The sequence below is a fragment of the Sminthopsis crassicaudata genome, chromosome 5 (assembly GCF_048593235.1).
Source record: "Sminthopsis crassicaudata isolate SCR6 chromosome 5, ASM4859323v1, whole genome shotgun sequence".
NCBI lineage: Eukaryota > Metazoa > Chordata > Mammalia > Dasyuromorphia > Dasyuridae > Sminthopsis > Sminthopsis crassicaudata.
In genome coordinates this window covers 55,650,264-55,664,527 of record NC_133621.1, presented here as the reverse complement: position 1 = coordinate 55,664,527, position 14,264 = coordinate 55,650,264, and the positions used below count along the sequence as shown (strand labels likewise).

Below are 14,264 nucleotides of genomic sequence, written 5' to 3'. Positions count from 1 at the left end.
TCCTCCAATGTATCCAAAAGGATACAGATGCATCTTGAGGTGGACTCTGTAAATATTCAGAGCCAAAGAATCAAATTGCCTTAAAGGAAAGCATTTGCAGAGCTTCCACTATATAAATCTATCACTGCATCTGTTCACCATCATTTTTAACAGTTTTGTTATTAGATGAAATTGCTTTATGCCCCTTGCAGGTGTCGTAAAGAGACAACTAAAAAAGGACGCATCTGTTTCTTGCTTGATCACAAATAGGAAAACAAAGTGTCCACAGCAGAAATTGACAAAATGCCAAATTCCAATTCCTGGTTATTTCAGGATACATTAGCCATTGAGATCTAAGAGGCAACAGTTATAAGGAGAAGGACTCTCTAGTAGTATATCTAATGGACAATATTTCAGACTAACAGTTTCTTGTCAATACTTTGAGCCACAAGAATTCTGTGCTAACTAGTAGCTGTCATTTACTTACCACACTATTTTCCTTCCCAAGCACAAGACTACAAGCTCTCCCCAGTCTGGGGACACTGTGGTGAAAAATCAATTTTAGATGCTTTGGAGGGCTTTCTCTGCAAGTGCTATAAATCAGTGTTGGCACAAAAGCATTGGTATTTAGGGAAAAAAAATTAAACCTCCACTTTCAGGGCTATACAGATGAGGGGAAATAAACAAACTAAAACAACAACAACAAACCCTTAGATCTCCCAAGTTCCCAGCATAAAGAAACAATCAAAAACAAAAACAAAGAAAAAAAAAAAAACTTTCCAAATTTTCCCAACTATGTGATCCATTTAGTAATGGAATCAGGAAGTAGAAAGTTTTTTACCCTGAGAGTCTACATATTTTATTTGCCTATTCTAAACAAGCATTTTATTTCAAATATTTCCAGAGGAAATAAATAATTATTAGTAAAATAATTAGTAAAATAACTCTTATGAGATAATACATAGAGAGAGAATATGAGAAATATCATTAGATGAACATATTTTATGCTTCTTTATGCTTTTATTTTTTATTCAATTTCAAATTAATTTCTGGTTCTGAGAAGAGGCCACATAATATAGTAGATTGTGAATTCAAATCTTGTTTCTGATACTATTTGATGAGGGCCAATCCAGAGCTTCAGTTTCCTCACTTGTAATAATACATAGTATTATTTATGCCATAAGAGTAATGTGATGCTCAATTGAGATAATTTATATAAAATTCTTAGACAAATGTCCATTATTATTATGGGAAAAGAACACAGTATTCAGATCTTTGTTCAAATACAAGCTTTACCACTTATTATCACATTAAGCAAGTTCTTTTACCTAGCTGAACCTGTTTCTTCATTTTAAAATTTCAACAATTGCTCAATTTAAAAAAATCATTAAATGTCTATACACTAGGTACTATGCTGAAATGACACAAAAATAGTAGGCTACTATTTTGTTTAAGGAGATAATATTTGTGTTTCTCATTGTGTAAGTATGTGTGTGCATATACAAACACAATAAATATGAGGCAAGATTTCTGTGGGCAAAGAAGGAGAAAAGGAATAAACATTTATAGCACTTATTAGATACCAAATAGTGCGTATGTAAAATGCATATCATTTGATTCTTACAACTCTGACAAGAGATGCTCTTATTTTCCCCATTTTACAGTAAAAGAAACTGAGACAAACAGAAGTTAAGTGATTTGCCCAAGATTACACAGGTAGTAGGCAGGTATATGAGGTACATGAGTTATCACCAGTAGTTGAGGGAATTAGGAAAGGTATCCTGTAGAAAATGACAAATAAACTGTGTTTTCAAGAATGAGCAAGACTAAGAGATAAAGATGATGAGAAGAGATAGAGAGATGAGATGATGAGATATGCCTTCCAAGATTATTCAAAGGCAAAGAACGCCCTGTGTGAGGGGTAACAAGGAAGCAAGTTTTGCTCAACTGATGTGTGTATGGCAAGGAGTAATATATAATAAAAGAGAAGATACATCAGCACCAGATTGAGGAGGGTTTGAAATGTCATATACAGAAGTTTACATTTGATCTTAAAGAGCATTTTTTGGTGATAGTAATATCTGTATGTCCTAGCTGAAGAAATTGATGAATTTCAAATGAGATGTAAAATTGTCTATAAATGTCAATTCTTTAAAATTACCCAATTCATTAGGAGAAACTATTGCTTAAAATAAAGGATGCTAATTTAGGAAGGGTAAATTCATTTGCCATATTTTCTAAAAAGATAAAGTTCAAAATGCATGATAGCTTATAGAAAAAAAAAAAAAAAAAAAAAGGCTAAGGCTAGCTATTTCTCCTGAGATTGTAAAGGTTTCTCATTATGGAAGCAGTTTACAATTGAACTTATTAAGAAATTCAAAGCATATATAACCTATCACAACAAATAAATCACAGAAAATCAACAAAATTCAGCTCATGAAATAGTCTACAGGTATTCAATATATAGCCTTAAAATGGATGGAATTAAGCTGTAGGGATATCAACTATATTAATTTTAAAAACTTAGTTGAAGTTTGCTTTTTTTTTTTTTTTTTCTTTTCACAATGCAAATATTTTAGTTCCAAACTCTCAGGCTAATTAGTTTAGTGTTAGCAAATTCCTTTAAATGAAACTGAGTATCAGAGACCAAGTATTTGGCATATTTTCTTTTCTAAGAGAAATTGTACTAGAGATCAAAAGGTCATCAGATCACAAGTTAAGAGAAAAAAGCAATATCAAAGGCTATCTACTCCAACCTGTTCATTTTATAGATGAGGAAGCAAGGTCTAGAGAGATAGTTAAATTTAGAGTTATTCCTCCAAGGTCAGGCAGTTCCAAAAGGACAAAGCAAGGATTTACCCTCTAATCCTTTGATAACTTGTTCAGCTCTTTTCTACTGCATTACACTGCTTCTGTTAGTCACTGATTATTTGTGAGAGTGAAGGTCAGATTTTATTCTTTTCTTTTGGATTTTGCCTAAATTTCAAAGAGGCTATGATCTATAGTCACCATTATGGTTGTCAGTTGTCATGGAATATGCTGCCATGATATAAAGTATGGCTACTGGCTCATTATCATGATAGATAAACCATAGTATGTTCCTAATAAATTCCTATCCAAAAGACAATAATCAATTGAAGATAATATATCATGGAAAGTCCATATGTTGAAAAGCAGAGTGATTCTGGTTCAGCTTAATACATCCTGACCAAATAACCTATTATATTAGTTATCAAAATAAATGAATCAAAGGATAGAGAACATTTGAACTGATGATAGACCACCTATTATCATTTACTTAGTGTTTAGGCAGAATATCTTTGATGATACAAAATGTTTCCATTTTGGTTTTTAATTCTGCCCTAGGGGCAGCTGGGTTCAGGATAATAGCCAATATTTAGACTTGCTTATGACTTTTTATTCCTCCCCCACAAGAATAACAGCAAAGTTTAACAAGTTATCTCATTTGATGAAGTTGTAAGAGGGAAGATGATTTTTTTTTTAATTAGATGTCAAAACTACAAAAATAATTCACCATGTTTTAAGGACCCAAGCAATTCTCTTAGGAGAAGATTATATTCTAAGCATATAAAGTGTGTTGAGGTTAGTCAGGATCTCTAGTAAGGAAGTTCACAGTCTGAAATTCACATCACTTCCCTGAAATTCATCTGAGCACATGATGGACTTGGATTTGACAGAGTTACTATAAATATTATTCAGGAGTAGTTTCCTTGATGGAGATGGTCCTGACAGATACTGTCTCATTTAATCCAGCTTTCTAAAATATATCTTTCTTCCTTCCTTCTTTCTATGAACTTCTCTAGCTAGCACATAATTAAGAGTGTCAGATGATAAAGGTCTAGTATTCAACATTTTGGTCATTCTTTTAAATTAAAAAAGCTGACAGAAGAAGGCCAACAAAAGCACTTAGCTGTGGGAAAGCTGATAAGAGTAGGCAGAATTGTCTTTCTTTTTTAAGGAAAGAGTAGAGAATAGAAATTCAGAATAAAGGAAAAATATAAATAAAAAAGATGGTTATAGGAAACAAAGCAACTGATGGAATTAAGTTTTTAAAGACTAATGGATTACACAAAGTGGACTTTGTGTTGGACTCTTTAATATAGTTTCATTTTTTCCATAAAAAAGGATGAACAATTTGGTTTTATTCAAAGAGGAACAGAATGAAATCTTTCTAAAATTTTACAAGATTTTAACTATAGATTTGAAGTGATCCTTAGAGGCCATTGAGTCTAATCTCCTTCATTCTACATATAAAGAACCTGAGCCTTAGAAATATTAAATAACTTAGCCAGAATTTCAAGCTTAATAATAAGTGGCTAAGCTTGATTTTGAGTTTGGCTGTTCAGATTAAATTTTGCATAAAATTTTTTAAAGTCAGTTTTATACTATAGAGATTTGAACCCATGCCTGAAGTGAAGATATAAATATTTTTAAAGTTATTTCACTACCTAGAATGAAAACTGGAAAAAAAAATGTCCACTGTTTTAGAATCCTCATGGCATAGACAATCTAGGTATGCAGTGGACAAAGAAGTATGCCTGGAAATGAGATAAATTGAGATGAAATCTAGCCTAAGACACTTCCTAGATGTGTGACTATGGAAAAGAGACTCAGTTTCTGTTTGCTCATTTTTGTTTTTGTAAAATGGGGATCATGATAGCAACCATCTCCAAGGCTGGTTTGGGGTTGAAATGATATAATGGTAAAGTCCATAGCATAGTGCCCAACACAGTTTAATAATATGTGTCAGCTATAATAATCAGGACTATTACTCTCCTGTAGCAGGAAAATAATTTAGGACAGCTTTTATGTGGTCACTATAAAGTTTTTTGTTTTTTCTGTTCTCAAGAAATTTACTTTTATAGCGTTTCCAATTAATAAATACCTACTAAATATCTACTATGTGCCTGTCATGGATAACTACATTTCAAAATATTAATTGATTAATATCACTTTCATAGCACTGAAATATTTGAAGCAGTGATAACCAAAGACCTACTAAACAGAAATAAATGAATTGATGAAGTAGGTTAATATCTTTGCAAAGTAAGAGATACAAATAAGACTGATCATTCTATATGTATATATGTTAAATAAGCTTAGATAATTTTCCCAAACTAATGAAAAAGGTAAGCTTAGATATACTCACAAGTTCATACACACACACACACACACACACACACACATACACAGTTATCTTTTTGCATCATGGCTTTCCCCAATAAAGACAGCATAAGACATTAAATGGGAATTTGGGGGGAGTTTTATGGAAATCACAGATGATACACAAATTCCAGCAGAAGACAAAAAAAATTTAGAAACTCAGAAATACATAAAATATATCTGTAGTGTTATATAATTTCAATCCAGATTGTACAATAAGGGTAAACACCCTGTAAAAGAAAAACAAACAAAAAAAAAAAAATTCAGACTTTTTCTCTGGAAGGCTAAAAATGGCAAATGAAAGGCCTAAAAAATGTACATTTATTTTCCAGATCCACAATATGGAAGGGATAACTGAAAAGAACACACACACACACACACACACACACACAAACATATTATATACATATATATATATATATATATATATATATATATATATATATATATATATATATATATGCCTGTGTGAACATATATATATATATATATTATATACAAATTAAATACATATGTATTCACATATTTATTGATACTTTTAATATTGTGTGTGTGTATGGAGAGGGGAAGACAGAGAGCAACAGATAGACAGAGACAGAAACAGAGAGAGAGAGAGAGGAATGGAGGGAGAGAAGGAGGAAGGAAAATTACATTAACTTTTTCAATAGTTTGGGAAGATTCTATAAACTTAATCTTGTTCTTTGGTATTCTTTATTGGACTTCATAATGTTTTCCTAATAATCAAATGATGTATGGGAGAAAGAGAAAAGTACAAGTTAAGCCAACTTGACAAATCCCAAAACTCCAGATCAGCAATGAGAAAATGAACTTACCTACTTAGGAATAATGCCTGGGCACATGAGTGTGTGCAGATGTGTACGTTTGTGCACATACACACACTCAATTTTTAAAATTTCTGAATATTTTAAAAATACTAAATTGGTCAATCTTAAATCACTTAATGTGTTTGTTCCCTCTTTTAGATGGCAGTGGCAAAGATCTTTGACATCAACTGGAACAATTACAAAATGACAGAACTCTTTTTATTAATTTCTATTTGCCCCTAATCTTCAGGGAGTTTCCTGGGGCACAAGATTTGTCTGAATAAGTTTTAATTTAAACCTAAGAGAATGGTTTTCTGCCACTATTTCTCACTGGCTCTCATTAATTAATAATTCTTCACTTTAAGAAGGTGAAGTAACCTGAAAAAACCTGAAGTAACATATATCTCTAGCTCCAACATCATCTTGTTTTTTGTTTTTTTGTTTTTTTTTTTTTTTTTAATTTTCAATTCTCTTGGCCATAGGTAAGGATGTTTTCTTGTTTTCTTTTCTTTTTTTTTTTTTTAAGATGCTCTGGAAATTTATAATAACCTAATTTAAAAGACAAGGCTCCTCAAACCACTTTGCCACTAGCAAAAATGGTAAATTTAAATAATAGATTAAGCCAAAGTTTCATTGTGGCCTTCAGGCTATATCAGACCCACAGACTAATCAGGTCTTACCATAACCTCATTAGAGCCTAGCAAACAAAATAATTAAGCCCATCACATAATTGCTGAATTTACTTTCCCTAAGATGCTTTGTTACAGTACCAAATGTTCCTTCATGATTAGACCTGAAAACATGGTTTTCTTAAACTTTGAAATAATAAAGAAATAGGGAAAGACTATGTAGAAAGAACTATAGCTTGGAATAATAGGTATACTTAAGAAGGATCCTCTTCAATTAAAACTAAGACATCATATAAGAAAACCAAATCAAAAGTATATAGCATGGATTTCATTGGAAATGGAAATAAGCAAACATATGTTTATAATGGAAGCCAGGGCTATAAATACTCCATCTTTCAGTGCATAGGTGGCATAGATAACTAAATCTGGGATGAACAGAAAGGCAATCCAGATCTTCCAACAAGAGCAACAACAAAATATTCTTAATCCACAATATAACTATACATTACAAAGGTGTAGTCTTATGGTTCTATTTATTTCACAAAAACTAAAACTTATGATAATGCCTTATGTGTTCTGATGGTTATATAGTAATGACAATTTCCTAGCTGTTCCATGGGCCACCGCAAAGAGAAAAAACAACAACAACAACAACAACAACAACAAAAACTTAATGGATCAACTCTGCTACATGAGTACCCTCAGATTGTTTAAAAAATGGAAAGTCTTCCAGACATTTGGACTTTAGTTTGGAAAGACAGTCAAAATCAGCAAATGAAGAAATCCCAAATTAAAGATGTCCATCTCATGATAAATAGAACATGACTAATCATGTTAGTAATTATTTTTATCATAAGCTCTAAGCCATACCAAAATATATATCAGCAGTCATTTTTTAAGAGAATGCATACATGTCAAAATTCTAATTTATCTTGATTTCCTGCTTCACAAATTCAGACACAATCTGCATCAAAATATTTAATTGGAGGAGGTCGAATTTTTAAATGAATAGACAGGAGTCTTTACAAATAAAACGTTTTTACAAAGTAGGGAAAAAGAAAAAAAATACTATTCTACGATGAAAGAAAATGAACATTTGTTAAGATTAGAGAGCAGGGAACTATTCAGTTGCCTCTGATCTCCTTCTTCCTGTTTAAGCCTTTCTATGTAAAAAACAATATGATTACTATATTGCAGATATATACATATACTACATACATACATATATGTGTGTATACACACACACACACACACACACACACACACATACATTTTAGAAAGAAGCAATGGAAGGCACAGGTTAAAAAGTCTTGGTGGGAGAAGTTTATATAGGGGGAACTGTAGTACCCAGAATGGAAGGACTGAATATTTTCAGGATGGAAACTGAGTGGAAATTCAGATGGGCAGTAGATAAGTATCAATAAGTCATAAATATCCTCAAGTTGATTATAATGCCCATTGTCAGTATAGATTCAGTACTGCAGAAGAGGAAAATAGAATATGGTTCTGACAAAGACTTGGGCAATCTGCACTGATGTTTGACATACATTTTTTTGTGCTCCCAACAGGTGGGATTTTATTTTTATTTATTTATTTTTTAATCTTAGCACTGAAATCTTTTTTGTTTCACTTTTGTCTCTGAGAGAATTCCTGCTAAGGGTTTTTTTTTTGTTTTTTTTTTTTTTTGTTTATTTGTTTGTTTTTGTCCTAGAGATGAAACTTTTAGAAGTCTTTCACTTTTATCCCTTAAGGGCATTCTCCCCACAGAAGCTTTTCTCATAGCTAGAAGTCATTCACTTTCATGCCTTTGAGTATGTGAATCATATATTTATCTAAGAGGTGAGTTGTTGAGTAACCAGTTCTGGGGTGAGATAGAACTAAATTCTCCTATTTTCATCTTTCCACCATCTTGGCCCAATGATTATCTAGCTTTTAATAAAGTATTTGGCCAAGCAGATAAACAGAGCTGAGTTTAAATTAATTCTAGAAGAATTTCTTTTTCTTTCGAAATTTCAAGTTAGTCAATTATCACAGAGGGAGGAAATGATTTCAAGACCAAGGGCCAACAATGACATAGTCCCAGAATATAGGAAGGTTTATGTCTAGAGATATCTAATTTAGATCCCACATTGGTCATGAATGTTATACTCCAAACAAAGCACTTTCTTCTCCATTTATATTATATATGCTAGGTACACATGCATGGACAAACATCATTCCTTCTCATGAAATAGATATTCCCTATAGGCAACTTCCTGAAGTTTCTTTTTAATTCTATATTCTATCAACATCTCAGATCTGGAAGAATCAGAGGTCACTTAGTTTAACAGTAATTGGGGGAAGCACATTTATAAGAGAATCAACAAATTATCATCAACTTTATTGAAGTCTGTCAAAGAGCAGGAACTCAGAACAACTGAAAGCAGACTAATCACTTGTTTTCTTATAATGTGATCATTTCAGGAAGGAATGCTTTGCTTAAATCAAGTTTCCATTTGTCTTTTTTCTCAATTTTATCCCATTGATCCTAAATTGATCCTCTGGAGACAAACAGTATAGAGCTAATTCCTTCTATGAGAAAAATAGCTATCACATTCTTTGAGTCTTTTCTGTTCTAAGACCAATAGGTCCTTAAACTAAGTTTGCTATGTCATCAAGTTAATGTCCTTTTCACATTCTGTATGTCTTCTGCTGAATGCTCTTGGTAAAATATGACACCTTAAACTGATTACAATATGCCAGACATGGCTTGACAATGGCTATCACAAGTTCTCCATTTCTGGACATCATGAATCTCCATAAAATATACTAAGATTTAGGTTGCTTCCTTAGCCACCAGAAAACAGAAATAATTCATTTTGAGTTTAAAAAAATCATTAAAACAATAGATCTTTTTCAAGCAAATTATACATAGATTCCTCACCTATATAACTATATAACTGGGCAAATCACTTAACCCTGTTTGCCTCAGGTTCTCCATGAGTTGAAAAATGAAATGGCAACCCACTCCATTAAAAAAGCTCCAAATAATGTGTATACATATATTGAATTTAACATATATTTTAACATGTTTAACATATATTGCATTGCTTGCCATCTGGGGCAGGGGGTGGGAGGGAGAGGGAGAAAGTTTGGAACAAAACATTTTGCAAGGAAAATTGTTGAAAAATATTTTGAAAATAAATAGCTTTATTAATAAAAATAGATAGTGTGTCAGGCCTGGAGTTAGGAAGACTTATCTACCTGATTTCAAATCTGGCCTCAGACATTTAATAGCCATATGATTCTGAGCAAGTCATTTAATATGTTTTCCTTGGTTTCCTCATCTGTAAAATGCGATAAAGAAGGAAATTGAAGTATCCTTGCCAAAAAAATAAAATAAATAAAATAAATCCCAATTTGGACCTTGGAAAAAAAAAAAAAAAAAAAAAAAAAAAAAAGCTCCAAATGAGGTTATAAAGAGCTGAACATAGTTTGAAATTTCTGAACAATAACAACAAGATCATAATAAAACTATCTTGAAGTAGATGTGAAGAATTTTTTTAAATGAGGAAAATTAAGGTTAGCCATTGTTTTAACTATAAAAAGTTATAACAAATGTAGTTCTTTATGCAAAATTATCTTCTTGAGCTACTTTTCTTTATAATGTTAAAAATAGAAATTATATTTATGGGAGGCTCAGATGAATCTTTTGTTTGTTTTTTAATATATGAAAAAAGGATTTATTTGTCTTTTTAAAAAGACAAATGAATGCTTCCATATTCTATTGTCAGTGGACCAGAAAATGAGATGGTGAATATTTACAATTCATTTTGCACATAATTTATATGGAATGAAGATTGTGAATATTAGAATGCCTAATAAGTAAGTATTCATTTTGAAAGTCTATAAATAACTGACCTGACATTTATCTTTGATTTCATACTTTTAACTAGACTTGGGCTTACTGTTAAAGAAAGATACTCTTTTAGAAAAATGTTATATCTGAAATTCAAATAAACTATCATTAAATGAGATGATTTTATAATTTTAACTGTCACCTGTCATATGAAGATGAGATGCAGTGACAATAAATCATTGCACTCTTGTAACTTATATATAACTTTAAATTATTGTGTTAAAAATGGACAAAATAGAAATGTGAAGTAAATGAAAGATTAGTAGGTATAAAAGAACCTTTCTACTGATGTTGAGGAATGGGAGGAGACTGGCATGTAAATTTTCCAAAGAGCTCATCTACATAGCCTATATTCATCAGAAAATTATTTTATATTTCCATTTGACCTATATATTATTAAAAAGAATACAAATAAAGTATAGGAATCTTCTAATCCCATAATATTCTTCCACTTTTTTTTTTTTTTTGTTAGTTGTCCCAAGAACCTACAGATTGGTGCCAGAACACAATTTTCCCTGTTTCCTTTCTCACACGGCTCTGCTCTGAACTCTGAACTGATTTCTCCACTGTGGTCCCAAGAGGTTACCTTCCTCCTCTACCACCATCTTTCTACTTCCCTTTAATATATTATATTCTTCCTCAACTAAAAGGTAACTTTCCTGAGGGGTGATATAATCTATCTTTTTGCTTCCATTTAAATTCCTGGCATTTAATCTCACATTTGGCTCCAAGTAAGAACTTAATAAAGAAACTTTCTGGAGGTTCCAGCCACAAGAGAAATAATTCATATTGAATGCAAAGTCAGAAGCTATCAAATAGTTACATGGCAAGGGAACTGTCCCAATACCATTACATTGCCCAACCCCTTCTTGCAAAGGCTTCCCAACCAGCAGTTAATGAGGGTGGTTTTATGTTTCTTCAAGAAATACTAGGCTACTTAGGACATGTAGTACACAAAACAACCCCAGATTTGGAGTCAGGAGACCTCCATTCAAATAATGACTGAGTTACATAATACCTGTGTAATTTTGTTTTTTGTTTTTGGGGGGTTTTATGAGTCATTGGGGTTGTGACTTAACCAGCGTGATATAACAAGTAAGTATGAAGTATCTGAAGACAGATTTGAACTAACATCCTCCTGACCACAAGGCAGGTGCTTAATCCACTGTCCATCTAGCTATTCCTCCCTTTGTAAACTTCATAAAGCAGCTAACTTCTTTATAAAAGAACCGGGGCTAGAACTATACAACTTCTGAGAGATTTCTCCTGGTTCTAAATTTATGATTTGATGACTAATTAGTTTATTCATATTTGAAGATACTTTTAAGAGAGAATGGTTATTTAAAACAATAACATTGTTCTCAAGATTAATTTGAAACAATTCTATCATAGAAATTTAGGAGAAACTATCTTCATTGGGAGAAAATTTTAATTTCATATAAATTCCATAAAGAACAGGAAGGGCTTCAAAGGGCTAATACCTGAATTACTCTAAAGGACATATAAAGACAAATGCCATTTGCATCCTCAGAAAGAATTGAAAAATAGAAGTATGTATGGAATAATTTTACACACACATACACACACACCTTTATTTTTATCTAATGGTAGCCATCTATACGGCAGGGGAGAAGGGAGAGAAGAAAATAAAAAGAACTTTACATAATTTTGATGTATATTTGAAAGAAATACTAAGTTGTACAGAGTAGATATGCAGTTTCATGTACAATCATCATTTTATTGTACTATTATGGGAATGCTTGATATATTGTTCCGTAAGTTACAAATAAAATTTCAAAAAATAGTGCTTTTAATGTATAATAATAATTAGTGATAATAATAAAATATTATTTTAAAAATTCACTCTCTGCAAGGAACAACACCAGAAAAGAAAAATCAATAATCTGCAGAATAGCAAATATAAGGTGAAAAGCTTTTAGAAATGTGATGTTCCCAAAGAGTTGAGAAAATGGACCTCTATCTTTCTTGTGGAGGTAGGACAATAAGGATGCAGGATATTGCATATGTTGTTGGATATGAATGATGTGATGGTTGATTCTATTGAATTCCTACCATACACACACCTTTTTCTTTTTTTGTTATTTATCATAGGGGATGATCAGAGAGTAGTGTAGAAGAGTACTTACACAGTACCTGGAAAATAGTAGACATTATTTAAATATTTATTTCCCTCCTTTCCCTTTAAGAATAACAACAACAACAACATAGAACTAGTTGTTAGAATATAGTGTAACTAATTATATCTTTGGAGAAAAAGTTTAGTGGAGACCACAAAATTACACAGACATTATTTTCCCCATTTTATAGATTAAAGAATGAGTACTCAGCAAAATGAGGTGGCTTTTCTGAGGTCATATTCTGAATCAGTGACAGTAAAGCCAGGTCTTGCACTCAAGCCTTCTGACTATTATTCTATGGCTCCCTTTACCAAACTCTTTTGCTTCCCATTGTGTTTAGCTTGTACTTTCCTTTTTGTTTCTTCCTTATTTGGTTCATGAATAAAAAAATGTGAATACATGACTTCCAAATTTTTGAATGATGATGTGAATGGTAAAGGCAAATCATATTAACTTCAGACTTTTAAAGATGGATAATGTAAGGTGTCTTATTTGCTTGTTTTTTTTTTGAAGTGAAGAAGATAACATTTATCCATCTTTGTGTGTGTATATACACACATATATGTATGTATGTATAGACATCCATGTATACACACATATGTTAATTCATGTGACCATAAGATATACGACAATAAGATTTTCTGTTTTTGTAGCTCTAACCAATTAACCCAAACTTCAGAGTCCCAGATTCACACAATTCCAGAATATGAGGGGAATTGGAAGAGACTTCACTAGGCAACTATTTCAACTCATATCAGATAGAAATCTCTACTAATACGTTTCTAATAAGTGGTCATTGTTTTATAGTGTATTCCTTTTAGTTTTTGGAAGAAGACCTAAGAAATGAAACCTACAACTTCTTAAAGTAGTCCATTACATGTTTAGGCAGCTCTACTAGTTGTTGTTTTTTGTTTGTTTGTTTGTTTGTTTGCTTTTATTTTTGTTTTATCTTAAGCCTAAATTTCTCTTTTCATGATTTTTATCCATTGTTTCAAAGTCCTATGAACGTTCACATTAAGATGTACCAATAATAAACAAAATGAGTCTGACAAGATGGCAAGCTCACCCTCTGAAAATGGAAATCGATTCAAAATAATGGCTATGTGGAATATAACACTTGTTCGTGTGACAAAGAAAAAAATAGTGCTCTTGCTAGTATCCTATCATTCACTGAATTCTACTTCATTTCATTTTATTTCCTTCACATTTTCCCTTCTTTTTATTTTCCTCTTCTTTTCTTTTTTCATCTTTTTTCCTCTCTGACTTACCAGTAGCAATTCATGGGCATTTTGTTTAGCTCTCTTAGTAATATTCAGGAATGAAAAGGATGTTGGCTTCTTGGCCATTTCATAGGAAATGATAATTGCCTTGGCATGGTTCTTTCCAAATTTTATACTGGTCTCCAAGTTTGGGAAAGTGTATAATTAGGGAAGCTGACTCCAATCTTTTAGGTTTATTTTCAAGTGAAAATCACAACTGAGTTGTTGGCCAGTATATGGGCATTCAAAGTGAAAGAGTGGGGGGAGTTTTTAAAGATCAACACATTTATACAGGGAATGAACTCAAAAAGTATAATGTCACCAGCTTCCTCAGACTATTTTACTTAATGGTT

General features: G+C 31.8%; 1 protein-coding gene across 2 annotated transcripts in view; it reads right to left on the bottom strand.

Moving 5' to 3' along the window:
- PLXDC2 (plexin domain containing 2) overlaps positions 1–14,264 on the bottom strand; it is a 463,969-nt gene that overhangs the window by 201,358 nt on the left and 248,347 nt on the right. The window lies entirely within an intron of this gene.